The sequence below is a fragment of the Balaenoptera borealis genome (assembly GCF_965194805.1).
Source record: "Balaenoptera borealis genome assembly, chromosome: 11".
NCBI classification, from domain to species: Eukaryota; Metazoa; Chordata; class Mammalia; order Artiodactyla; family Balaenopteridae; genus Balaenoptera; species Balaenoptera borealis.
In genome coordinates this window covers 68,605,787-68,619,344 of record NC_138868.1, presented here as the reverse complement: position 1 = coordinate 68,619,344, position 13,558 = coordinate 68,605,787, and the positions used below count along the sequence as shown (strand labels likewise).

Here is a 13,558-nt window from a genome sequence, read left to right as displayed (position 1 = left end):
TTAGAACACTAAATCTGTAAGTCTTAGGAATCTACTTAGATGTATGTTTCAGGAACACAGTATAGGGCTCTAGTGGGTTTGGAGTGAGAATCCTTTAATTGATAGTGAGGTCTTTAGGCACTGAGCTTGAAAGCAGGGCCAGGGACACTTAGATCTCAAAAAGGCTCAAAAAAGAAAGTCATGATGCTTTCAAATACAGTGACTGATTCTAATTAAATCTTTGGGCTACCAAGGGAGCTTTGCACCCGGCTCTGAATAAACACTGATGTTCAAATGTATTAAACTTTGAGAGACTAAAAGACTAAGTGACCACTTATGTGGAGCTCTCTCCCATTTTGAAGAAGTCCAACCAGAGATATACTTGGTGGAGACCTTGATGGGTATTTTAATGAATGTGAAAGGAAGTTTAGCTTAGAAGAAAGAAGGAAAAAACTATTTTTTCCCTTTACACATTTTATTTTGGTAGTGAATCTATTTTAAACCTGTTCAATGAAAATAATCTTGCAGTTTATTTGGTAACATATGTGTATTAAATATAATCGTACATGCATTTTTGTGCATTTGTTCCATTATTTTCTTGGAAAAATCTCTAAAAGTAAAATGGTTGGATGCATGTGTTCATATATTTTAAGACTTGAAGTGGCTTAGTTGACCTCTAGAAAGGTTGCACCACTCCCCAAAGACTTACTTTTAAGTTAAATTTATTCCTACATTTAACAATTTGCGATTTAAAATTTTTCACTCTTGGAATCCCCTGAATTAACACTTGTCCTTTCCTTCATGTATTCTTTCCCTATTCACTCCCTAACTCAGTGATAGAACCTAATATTTGCTTCAAATTATTACGGCTTGGGAGTTTGGGGAGAGATAAAGAAGGCAAGGGTTGACTATGACACCTAAGCATGCAACTGAGCAAGACCACAGTAGCTTGAAAGGGAAGACCCTTGAATGCACCAGGGGAAGCATAGGCTGTGGCTATCACTGGTAAGACCCCTGGGTGAGAAAATAGTGCCCCTCTTATCAAGGACCAATTCCTTTCCATCTTCCCTGGATTACAGCCACCAACTTGTGTTGACCTAAGATAGACTAACAGATATTTCTCCAGCAAAGATGGATTTATTCAGGATCAGCTGAGTTGCAATTCAGGATCTGCAACCTTGGTGAGCCACGTTTAAGTTCCTACACAGCAAGCCGCGTGTCTGACAGGGTCTTGGTTCTTGGGCCAGGTGTCAGGGCTGAGCCTCTGAGGTGGGAAAGCAGAGTTCAGGACACTGGACCACCAGAGACCTCCCAACCCTACATAATATCAATCAGTGAGAGCTTTCCCAGAGATCTCCATTTCAAAGCTAAGACCCAGCTCCGCTCAACGACCAGCAAGACACAGTGCAGAGCACGCCATGCCAAACAACTAGCGAGACAGGAACACAAACCTATGCATTAGCAGACAGGCTGCTCAAAACCATAAAAAGTTCACAGACACCTCAAAACATACCTCCAGACATGGTCCTGCCCACCAGAAAGACAAGATCCAGCCTCATCCAGCAGAACACAGGCACAAGTCCCCTTCACCAGGAAGCCTACACAACCCACTGAACTAACCTTAGCCACTGGGGGCAACCACCAAAAACAACAGGAAATACGAACATGCAGCATGAGAAAAGGAGACCCAAAACACAGTAAGTTAAGCAAATGAGAAGACAGAGAACTACGTAGCAGATGAAGGAGCAAGGTAAAAACCCACCAGAACAAACAAATGAAGAGGAAATAGGCAGTCTACCTGAAAAAGAATTCAGAGTAATGATAGTAAAGATGATCCAAAATCTTGGAAATAGACTTAAGAAAATACAAGGAATGTTTAAAAAGGACCTAGAAGAACTAAAGAGCAAACAAACAATGATGAAATACACAATAAATGAAATTAAAAATTCTCTAGAAGGAATCAATAGCAGAATAACTGAGGCAGAAGAATGGATAAGTGACCTGGAAGATAAAATAGTGGAAAAAACTATCACAAAGGAGAATAAAAGAAAGAATGAAAAGAATTGAGGACAGTCTCAGAGACCTCTGGGACACCAGTAAACACACCAACATTCGAAATACAGGGATCCCAGAAGAAGAAGAGAAAAAGAAGAAGAATGAGAAAATATTTGAAGAGATTATAGTTGAAAAATTCACTAAGACGGGAAGGGAAATAGTCAGTCAATTCCAGGAAGTGCAGAGAGTCCCATAAGGATAAATCCAAGGAGAAATACACCAAGACATATATTAAACAACCTATCAAAAATTAAATACAAAGAAAAAATATTAAAAGCAGCAAGGGATGAAGTTGGTAAAGTAGCAGGATACAAAATTAATAAACAGCAATCTTTTGCATTCCTATAAACAAATGATGAAAAATCTGAAAGAGAAATTAAGGAAACATTCCCATTTACCATTGCAACAAAAAGAATAAAATACTTAGGAATAAACTTACCTAAGAAGAGAAAAGACCTATATGCAGAAAACTATAAGACACTGATGAAAAAAATTAAAGATGACACAAACAGACAGAGAGATATACCATGTTCTTGGGTTGGAAGAATCAACATTGTGAAAGTGACTATAATACCCAAAGCAATCTACAGATTCAATGCAATCCCTATCAAACTACCAATGACACTTTTCACAGAACCAGAACAAAAAAATCCACAATTTGTATGGAAATACAAAAGACCCCGAAAGGCAAAGCAATATTGAGAAAGAAAAACGGAGCTGGAGGAACCATGCTCCAAGACATCAGACTATGCTAGAGAGCTACAGTAATCAAGACAGTATGATACTTTCACAAAAACAGAAATATAGGTCAATGGAACAGGATAGAAAGCCCAGAGATAAACCCAGGCACATATGGTCACCTTATTTTTGATAAAGGATGCAAGAATATACAATGGAGAAAAGACAGCCTCTTCAATAAGTGGTGCTGGGAAAACTGGACAGCTACATGTAAAAGAATGAATTTAGAACACTCCCTAATACCATACACAAAATAAACTCAAAATGGATTAGGCCAGATACTATAAAACTCTTAGAGGAAAACATAGGCAGAAAACTTTATGACATAAATCACAGCAAGATCCATTTTGACCCACCTCCTAGAGTAATGGAAATAAACAAAAATAAACAAATGGGACCTAATGAAACTTAAAACTTTTTCACAGCAAAGGAAACCATAAACAAGATGAAAAGACAACCTTCAGAATGCGAGAAAATATTTGCAAACAAAGCAACTGACAAAGGATAAATCTCTGAAAGTTACAAGCAGCTCATGCAGCTCAATACCAAAAAAACAAACACCCCAATCCAAAATTGGGCAGAAGTTCTAAATAGACATTTCTCCAAAGAAGATATACAGATTGCCAACAAGCACATGAAAGAATGCTCAACATCACTAATCATTAGAGAAATGCAAAACAAAACTACAATGAGGTATCATCTCATGCTGGTCAGAATGGCCATCATCAAAAAATTTACAAACAATAAATGCTGGAGAGGGTGTGAAGTAAAGGGAACACTCTTGCACTGTTGGTGGGAATGTAAATTTATAAAGCCACTAGGGAGAACAGTATGAAAGTTCCTTAAAAAACTAAAATTAGAATACCATATGACCCAGCAATCCCACTGCTGAGCATATACCCTGAGAAAACCATCATTCAAAAAGTGTCACGTACCACAATATTCATTGCAGCACTATTTACAATAGCCAGGACATGGATGCAACCTAAGTGTCCATTGACAGATGAATGGATAAAGAAGATGTGACACATATATACAATGGAATATTACTCAGTCATAAAAAGAAAAGAAATTGAGTTATTTGTAGTGAGGTGGATGGACTTAGAGTTTGTCTTACCGAGTGAAGTAAGTCAGAAAGAGAAAAACAAATACCATATGCTAACACATATATATGGAATCCAAAAAAAAAAAAAAAAAGAAAATGGTTCTGAAGAACCTAGGGGCAGGACAGGAATAAAGATGCAGACGTAGAGTATGAAGTTGAGGATACTGGGAAGGGAAGGGTAAGGTGAAACGAAGTGAGAGAGTAGCATTGACATATATACATTACCAAATGTAAAATAGATAGCTAGTGGGAAGCACCTGCATCACACAAGGTGATCAGCTTGGTGCTTTGTGACCACCTAGAAGGGTGGGATAGGGAGTTTAGGAGGGAAATGCAAGAGGGAGGGGATATGGGGATATATCTATACATATAGCTGATTCGTGTTTTTATACGGTAGCAGCTAACAGAACATTGTAAAGCAATTATTCTCCAATAAAGGTGTTAAAAAAAAAAAAAGAAGAAGACATGGGTTTTTATATTTAGGATAATAGGGTAATTTGTAATCAGCATGTGATGTAAACTCAGAAGACTGATTTAATAACTAACTTCTGTGCTTCATAGTGTGTCACTTGAAATTTTTGAGGTTCTAATTAATCATGTTAAAAGTGGAAGAAAACAGTAACTACTTGAAAAGATAAGCAAATATGCAAGTGTTTTGTAAACCAAAAAGCTGTTTACAAAACAATGATTGGGGTTTGGCTTTACAAATGCAAGATGAAATTCTTTAAACCTTCTATCATTTATATTTATCCAAATTGATAGTCGAAGTCATATTATGTTAATCTGAGTAAATATTTAGCTTCAGCCATGGCGTTTTCTAATACAGGATTGATGTTATAAATGCATGCCTTTCTTCCTCCCTCCTTTCTTCCCTCTCTTGAAAGAGTTTATCTAAAAGACATGACCACAGCTGGACCCAGGCAATCAGAGACTCTTCACCCACTCCCTGTCTTTGAAATGTACCCCTGCCCACTGTTCTCGAACTAGGAACTACTTAAGGACACAGTCTTAAGAGAGCAATGTGTTGTTGAAACCATCAAGACTGAATATGTGACTGAACTTTGTTAATGCCTCTATATAAGATTCTGGGGAGCTTGTACAGATATCTACTCATCTTAAGGCCACCCAAGACAAGCTTCATGTAAGTTCCCTTGCTTATTAAATTGGCCACCTACCCGTCTGGAGTGATCTGCCTCTTTCTTCTGTCTCTCCTTGCTCTCTCTGTAGGGGATCTAGTTTTAGATCTCCCCCAGAGAACTTTACAGGTTATGAATAGCACCCTCCCTAGGTTACTTCTCTCTTTCATTCCTTCTTCTTTCTTCTTTTACATTTTCTTTATGCATTTGATAAACACATCATTTAGTTATTTAATAAACAAAACACTCACTTGTTTAAAAAATTCAGAAAGCATGAGAAAATACATTGTGAAAATTCTCCTCACTGCAGGGATCAGCCACTCAGAGAATAATTTCTCACATATTATCTCTCCTTCTTTCTCTTGATACACACACACACACACACACACACATCTCATTTTTATTAAAAAAAAAAAAAACTACTGGGTGTTAAATTCACCGTTCTTCACTTTTGTTTATTCACTTAAAATTCACTTAAAATACAATTTGAAGGTTGTCCCATATGGGCTTATACATTTGTTTTTACAGCTGTACAATTGTACATTATGACTATACCATAAATTATTTAAGCAGCTTCCTATTGATGGACACTTTCATTGTTTCCCAATTTTTTATTTTACAACCATATTCTATTGTCATTTCACACATGTGATTACCACTAAAGGACAAATATCTATAACTGGAATTGGTATTTCAAAGAGTGAATGCATTTGTAACTTATAAATGTTGTCAAATCTCCCTTTATAGGTTTTGTACCAGTTTATATTCCCATGAGAAATTCATGAGAGTACCTTTTTCCTAACATGACCCTCACAATGTTTCAAGAACTGTTTGATAAATTAGATAAGTTAAGAAAAAGTTTGTCATTGTTTAAAATTTAGATTTCTTTTATTATGAGAAAGGTTGATCATCTTTCCAATTGTTTAAGGGCCCTTTAAATTTATTTTTTTGTTAATTATCTTTATATATTTTTCCTGTCTTTTTGTTATTTCATTTTTTATGAATATTTTAATGGATATTTGCTCACATATGGGTACATATATCTGCTTTTCTATGTAAGGAATTGCAGTTTTTTCCCGTGTTTGTTTGTGTTTGGATTTTTAAAGTTGCCTTTTATCATGTCTTTTTTCATTATTATGAACTCAAATTACAAATCTTCCAATGAGCTGTTTTGAGAACACATGTCATGTCACATTAAACAGACCATCCTCAACTTGAGATCATTCAATTTCTCTATAGCGTTATTTTCTAATACTGTTATAGATTACCTGCTAAGTTTCAATATATGTTCCATTTTGAATTTATGTATTTTAAAATTAATTACTCTATTTTTACATTTTTCAGACAGTTTCCAAGTTGTACAAACATTTTATTAAAGAATATGGGTCTTACCAAATTATCTGTTTTATTATCTTTGTCATACACTAATTTGGTAATATACTTTAGCCTATCTCAGGACTTCCCATTCAGTTGCATAGATGTGGCTATCCACGTACTAACATCATAATTACAGATATATTAACTTTATAATAATATATTTTTTAATTATTGTACATAGCCCCCCTTTACTACTAGTCTCTGGCTATATTGTTGTTAATTGAAATGTTGTGTTGAAAGTGTAAATAACTTCAAATTTCCTAGGTAATGAAAAATTGTACATAAAAGTGGTTGTAACAACTTAATTTCCAAACAGTCATGTATGAGAGGTCCCATCACTTAAAAACCTCTCCAGGGACTTCCCTGGAGGTCCAGTGGTTAAAACTCTGCACTTCCAATGCAGGGGGCACGGATTCAATCCCAGGTCAGGGAACTAAGATCCCACATGTAGTGCTGTGCTGCCAAATGCATAAATAAATAAATAAATAAATAAATAAATAAATAAATAAATAAAATTATAAACCTCTCCAATAATTGGAACTGATCAGATTCTTAATTTTTCCAATAAATTAGTGATGGAATGATATTTCATTGTTGTTTCAGTTGGTCTTTCCTTGATTACTGAAAAACTTGAGTTCTTATTAATATCAGTTATGAATATAACTTTTGGTGAAATATCTATTTAAAGGTTTCTCACATTTTTCTAATGGGTTGTTTGTCTCTAAATTATTGATTTGTATAAGTTCTTCTGGTGACTAATTTTTTTGTCAGTTATACACATTCCAAATCATACCTCTTACTATATGCTCTTTTCTTACTCTATGTATAGTTTTTTTAATGAGCAAAAGTTCTTAATGTAAGTGTAGTTGAATGCACTGCATAAATACGGTTAGTACTTTCCATATTTTTTAAGAATATATTCCATATCTGACAATATAATGATATTTTACTAAGTTATCCTAAAAACTTCATGTATTTGTCCTTAACATTTCAATCTTTCATCACCAAGGAATCACTTTTCTATATAGTGTAAGGTAAAGGTTAAATTTTATTTTATCCCAAATGGATATTTAATTTTCTATCATCACTTATTGAAAATCCTATTCTTTCCCATTCATCTAAAAAAAGCATATCTCTCCTATGTCAAATATTGATATATGTGTGGGTTAATTTTTTGATCCTGTATTCTGATATATTGGCCTTTTTGTCTATCTCTAGAAAATAATTTCTTTGGGTTTATAACAATTCTTGATACCAGGCACAGTGGCCTTCCCACTTTTTCTTTTTCAACATGGCATTGAAACTTTGCATTTTTATATAAATTTATAACAGCTTGCCCATTTACACACACACACAATCATGTGCACACAAACCCTGCTGATATTTTAATTAGAATTGCATTAAATATACAGAAAAATTTGGTGAAATTAACATCTTTCTTATAAAGGCTTTTAAGTTATAAAACAACATATTTATTTCTAAAAAATCTCTCTTCTGTGCAAAATCACTCAGTAAAACCAAAGGGCTGTGAGGAAAATGGGTTTAGGAGAAAAACACTGTAAAACATCATCAGTGATATATAAAAATATAGGGGAAAAACAATAGCAAAATTTTACGTATGTTAAGTGCTTAAAAATATATACAACAATAAATATGGTACTTTAACTTGAAAAACACTTGAGACATTAGAATTGTCACAGTGAGTTATTGTGAGGTGGTGGAAGGAAGATTCTCTGAAATCAGATGGAAAGTTATAAACACTAGATGCAGATGGGTGTGGCTCATAGCCTACTTGATAAATTGGGGTAGATGGTAGATGTTGGAGATGTGTTTTTCTGTATTTTTGTGTGTGGTGGAAGAAAGTGATCTAATTTCATTCTTTTGCATGTAGCTGTCCAGTTTTCTTAACACCATTTATTGAAGAGAATGTCTTTTCCCCATTGTGTCCTTTGTCGTAGATACATTGACCATATAAGCCTGTGTTTTATTCTGGGCTCTCTATTCCGTTCCATTGATCTATGAGCCTGTTTTTGTGCTAGTACCATACAGTTTTGATTACTATAGATTTGTAATGTAGCTTGATTTCCAGAAGCATGATACCTCTAGCTTTGTTCTTCTTTCTCAAGGTTGCTTCAGATATCCAAGGTCTTCTGTGGTTCCATATAAATTTTAGGATTATACACTTTAGTTTTGTGGGAAAAAAATGCCATAGCTATTTTGATAGGGATGGAATTGAATATGTAGATTGCTTTGGGTAGTATGGAAAATTTAACAATATTAATTCTTCCAATCTATGTGCATAGTATATCTTTCCATTTATTTGTGTTGTCTTTAATTTTTTTCATCAGTATCTTATAACTTTCACAGTACAGGTCTTTTTACCTCTTTGGTTAAATTTATCATTTTATTCATTTTGATGCAATGTTAAATGGGACTGTTTTCTTAATTTCTCTAACTGATAGTTTGCTATTAGTATATAGAAATGCAACAGGTTTCTGTATATTAATTTTGTATCCTGAAGCTTTACTGAATTCATTTATCAGTTCTAATCACTTTTGGTGGAGTTTTTACAGTTTTCTGTATATAGTATGATGTCTGCAAATAGTGACAGTTTTCTTCTTACTTTCCAATTTTGATGCCTTTTATTTCTTTCTCATGTCTGATTGCCATGGCTAGGACTTCCAATACTATTTCGAATAAAAGTGGCAAGGGTGAGCATCCTTGTCTTGTTCCTGATCTTAGAGGAAAATCTTTCAGCTTTTTTCCATTGAGAATGATGTTAGCTGTGGGTTAGTCATATACAACCTTTATTATGTTGACATATATTCCCTCTATACACACTTTGTTGAACGCTTTTCTCATAAATGGATATTGGGTTTTGTCAAATGCTTTTTCTGCATCTGAAATTATCATGTAATTTATTATATATTTTGTTAATGTGATGGATCATGTTGATTGACATGTGGATATTGAACCATCCCTGAACCCCTGAACTAAGTCTCAATTGATCATGGTATATGATTTTTTTAAGGTATTGTTGAATTTCATTTACTAATATTTTGTTGAAGATTTTTGTATCACCATTTTTTTAATATAAAACATGTTTTATAACCCTTAGCCTCATTGTCAAGTTATAAACCCTTATGCCTCAATATGCCTTTGCAGATTTACCACATCACCAATCTTTTCATGAAATGGTACAATAAAATTGCTCACTTCTTTACCCTTTTTATAACATTGACTATCTTGTTTCTGTCTGCTTATAGCATCTTTTTCTATTTTTACATGTATAAATCTGTTTTGCAGAAAGTTTTACTTTCATTTTAGGTTCGAAGGATTAGTTAACAAAAAGACACCACTCGTCACACAAATAGACAATTTAAACTTAACTTTAATAGAAAATCATTAAAAAGAAAGAAATAGAGATGAAAAGGGAAAGAAAAGTAAAAGCATGTACATCACCAAATTGGATCAACACCTACATCCAGACTCAAACAGCCCTGGGAATTCCTGAAAACAGCCATCTGGAGTCCCAATTGGGAAAAGTCCCAGGCAGTGCGTCCACTCCGCGGGTGAGACTTCAAATTGCAGTTTAGGGGAATCCCACTTATAATAGTAGGTCGCTAACTGATATCATCAATTTGCATGCAAATACGCAGCTCTGGGTTTCTTCAACAATGCTGTTTATCGCAATTTGTGTATCGTAAGAAATTTTAGACCCCCGGGAACTGACCAGGTCCTCCGAGGCTCAAGAAATTCCACGATCCACTCCCTTCTTCATCTTAAGTGCCGCCAGACTTGCTGGCGGCAGCTCAGAAGCAGGCACGTAGTCCAGGCAAGGTCACCCATCGGTTAGAGGCCTAATATCGCCTCTGAAGCCTGAACAAGACTTCTTCCATTTCAATCCTCCTGACAAAATCCTATTCACCGTACAAAGTTTAGTTCATATGCCATCTTCTCTGTACAGTTTCCTTAACCCACACACAGTGGCAAATATTGCTTAATCTCTATGTACTAGATATTATGCCATGAACCTTCATGTAAAAGATCGTATTTCAAAACAACCATTCAAGTTAAGGACTGTTTTTTTTTCTCCTTCTTCTTCCCCTTCTCCTTCCTCTTCTCCTGTTCCCTCTCTCCCTCCCCTCCCCCTTCTTCTCCTTCTCCTCCCCCTCCTCCTCCTTTTCTTTTTCCTCCTCTTTTTCTTGAGTCACATTATCCTCAGAGAAATCATCTCCTTACTTAAATTTGCAAAGAGCTACACATGGTTAGGGTTGCTTTTGAACACAAAGATATCTAATTATACAATCCTGCTTTCTCCATTTCTTTGCATGCTGTCTACCTTCTGAAAATTTCTGTTTCAACTTCAGACTTTTCTGTATTATGTAATTAAATTATTGTGTTTTATATACCTCACAGCCATTTGTATGTATATTTTAAATTTGTTTCTTAAGGAAAAGCCTGAATTTCTCAGTATCTCTCCATATGCTCTCAATAGGCGCTGGATTAAGTCATCATGTGTCATCTCTACCAACATCATCACCACTACCATCATTATTCAGCTTGATTGGTTTTATCTTTGGCATATTCAAAGTTATGTTATAACAGTGCTTAAAAGTGGCCCAGCTATGTTTGGGGATTAAATATTCTTACACTGAATATTTGAATTCAATAAAATACAGAAGACTGTTATTTTCAAATTGGTAGTTTAAATGTGAAGGTTTTCTGCTTATAGAAGAAAGCTAATATCTACATTTGAAATTTTCTTCTTTTAAAATAAGGAAAAGAAATATAAGGTCTTTGTATTTTTTTAAAAAGTACTCTCAAATGAAAACACAGTAGATTATATCCGAAGCTCTGACTGTAACGCTTAGAGTTTAAATCAGAGGAGCACCCTGAAATGAAAATCTCAGATCACTCTGTGACTTGTCTCACAGCATCAACCTGACCTCAATGTAAATTGTTCCTTAGATGGCAGGGCAAATGAGAAAACTTTTAAGGAAGTTAAGAGAACACAACTTTTACCTCGAAGAAGATTGCCCCTGGGGATACATTTAAATCTTTCGAAAGCTATACCTGTCTCCTGTTTACAGAACACAGAAAGAGATATGCCTCAGCCATTCTTGTCTCTGCTTTTAATAGATACTACTCTGCCAGAGGGAGGACATATTTGTATATGCTGGTTTTAAGCAGGGTCAGGTCAAATTTGAGTATGTTGTTATAGCACTGTTACACGCTTTATCTGGCAGAGAGAGAAGAGAATATCTGTACGAGAAAAAATCCCAGGGCGTTGCTCACCTATTTGCTGCAGAACCCAGTCGCTCACAAAATTGGGAAATATTTGGGCCTTACAGACAAATAGAATATAGTGTAGTATATACAACGCTGGTTGGAGAATCACATGATATTAATGACAACACAGTTAAAATAAATATCCAGTGAAGTGCAGGGCAATGAAAAATACTTTGCAAGTGTTTATAAGGACTTATACAAAATTCAAGAAAGTAAGCTAACATTGTTATATAGCAGTAATATACCAGACACTTTATATGCATTAAATTTAATTACTATTCCCACAACACTGAGACATGATTTGACCTTTACTAATGTTGTCATTGAGAATCACAGAATTTTTTAACTTACAAATCATAATAGTATGTCAAATACTGTTAAAATCAAGTGTTGGTTCTTTCCAGAATTGAAAAAAATCTAAATATTTTAAAACAGAGCTCGAAACTCTGAAAAGGATCATATGGAATTAGGAATTAGCTATCAGCCTAATGGGTGACCTTGAAATTCAGTTTCATTATATATATATAATTAAGGAGAAGGTAGTTCATATATCCAATACTATTGTACAGGCATTATATATTTTTATGAGAAAAGTATGACTGCTCCTACTTCATAATTGTGAGGAATAAGGCTTAGAAAGTTCATGCGACTGGGAAAGTATAGCCAGTCAGCACTAGCGTCAGTTTTCCAAACCAGGTGTGTTAATAAAAGCCATGTTATTTACGTTACATTTTTCTTCCGAATTAAGGGAATCAGGATTATTTCTGATTGCTTATGCAACATAGAGAGTACAAAATGTCAGCATGATTTTGGTAGCCAAGCAGCAAACACACAGACATGTTTGGCTGCAATCTAGTGTTATTGGTGGGAAAACAAGCATCTGTCTTCAGAATTCCAAGAGCCTGAGGTGATGGTAGTCACCTAAATCCTAATGTCTCCACATAGCTAATAAAATCACTATAGATCATCAAGAAGACCAAATAAAATTTTAACAATTCCGCTCTTTTGCTGAAGAAATGTAAATACATATACATATATATATATATATATATTTTTTTTTTTTTCTGAAGGTATGAAGTGTGAATAAAAGCAGGCTTATTCAAAGAGGAGTTGACTTAGAAGAGAAATGAGGCAAGCAATGTTTCTTGAATTTGTTTTTTTTTTGGCAAACCATAGTCAGAACTGTATGGGACTCTTAAATTCCTGATGGAAAAACTGAAGTCTTCAGAACTTGGAATACCCTCAATGGCTAGAAAGTGAGAGAGAAGGGAGTATCACTCTATCTCTTATCCTAAGGTTTACATAGGCTTTCCACATTTTAGGATTGCCATAAATTATGTATGCATGAGATAGACAAACTGCAGCCCAGATGAGAGTAAAAGAAATGAACTGAGATTTGAGCAGCTATCCAAGTAAGAGCTTATAATTTGAGTTCAAACAACTTGATTTCATGCCAAACAAATGACAAAAAAATCAGACTCTGGTAGAATATAAAAGAATCTAGAATTTTCATTATGTGACATACACAATGTACAATCCAAATTACTCAGTATGAAGAATACAGTTACTCAATATGAAGAATAAGGAAAATGTGACCTGAGGTGACCCAGATGTCGGAATTAGCTGCGAGTATTTTTAAGCAGCCAAAATACTCAATCCAAATTACTCAATATGAAGAATAAGGAAACTGTGACCTGAGATGACCCAGATGTTGGAATTAGCTGCAAGTATTTTTAAGCAACCAAAATAACCATCATCAATGTTATAAAGCAAAATGTGCTTTCAATGTATGAGAAAATAAGAAACTGCAATAGATAAATAGTAATTATTAAAAATAACAAAATTAAAATTCTGCAACTAAACAGTATCTACAATA

General features: G+C 34.6%; 1 long non-coding RNA gene across 1 annotated transcript; it reads right to left on the bottom strand.

Annotated features, from left to right (window-relative positions):
• Positions 1 to 5,422: 5,422 nt before the first annotated feature.
• LOC309605141 lies at positions 5,423 to 7,740 on the bottom strand. Its single transcript, XR_014231248.1, has 2 exons — positions 6,914 to 7,740; positions 5,423 to 6,781 (listed from the first exon to the last, which is right to left on the bottom strand). It is a non-coding gene; the product is annotated as an uncharacterized lncRNA (long non-coding RNA).
• Between the last annotated feature and the right edge of the window lie 5,818 nt (positions 7,741 to 13,558).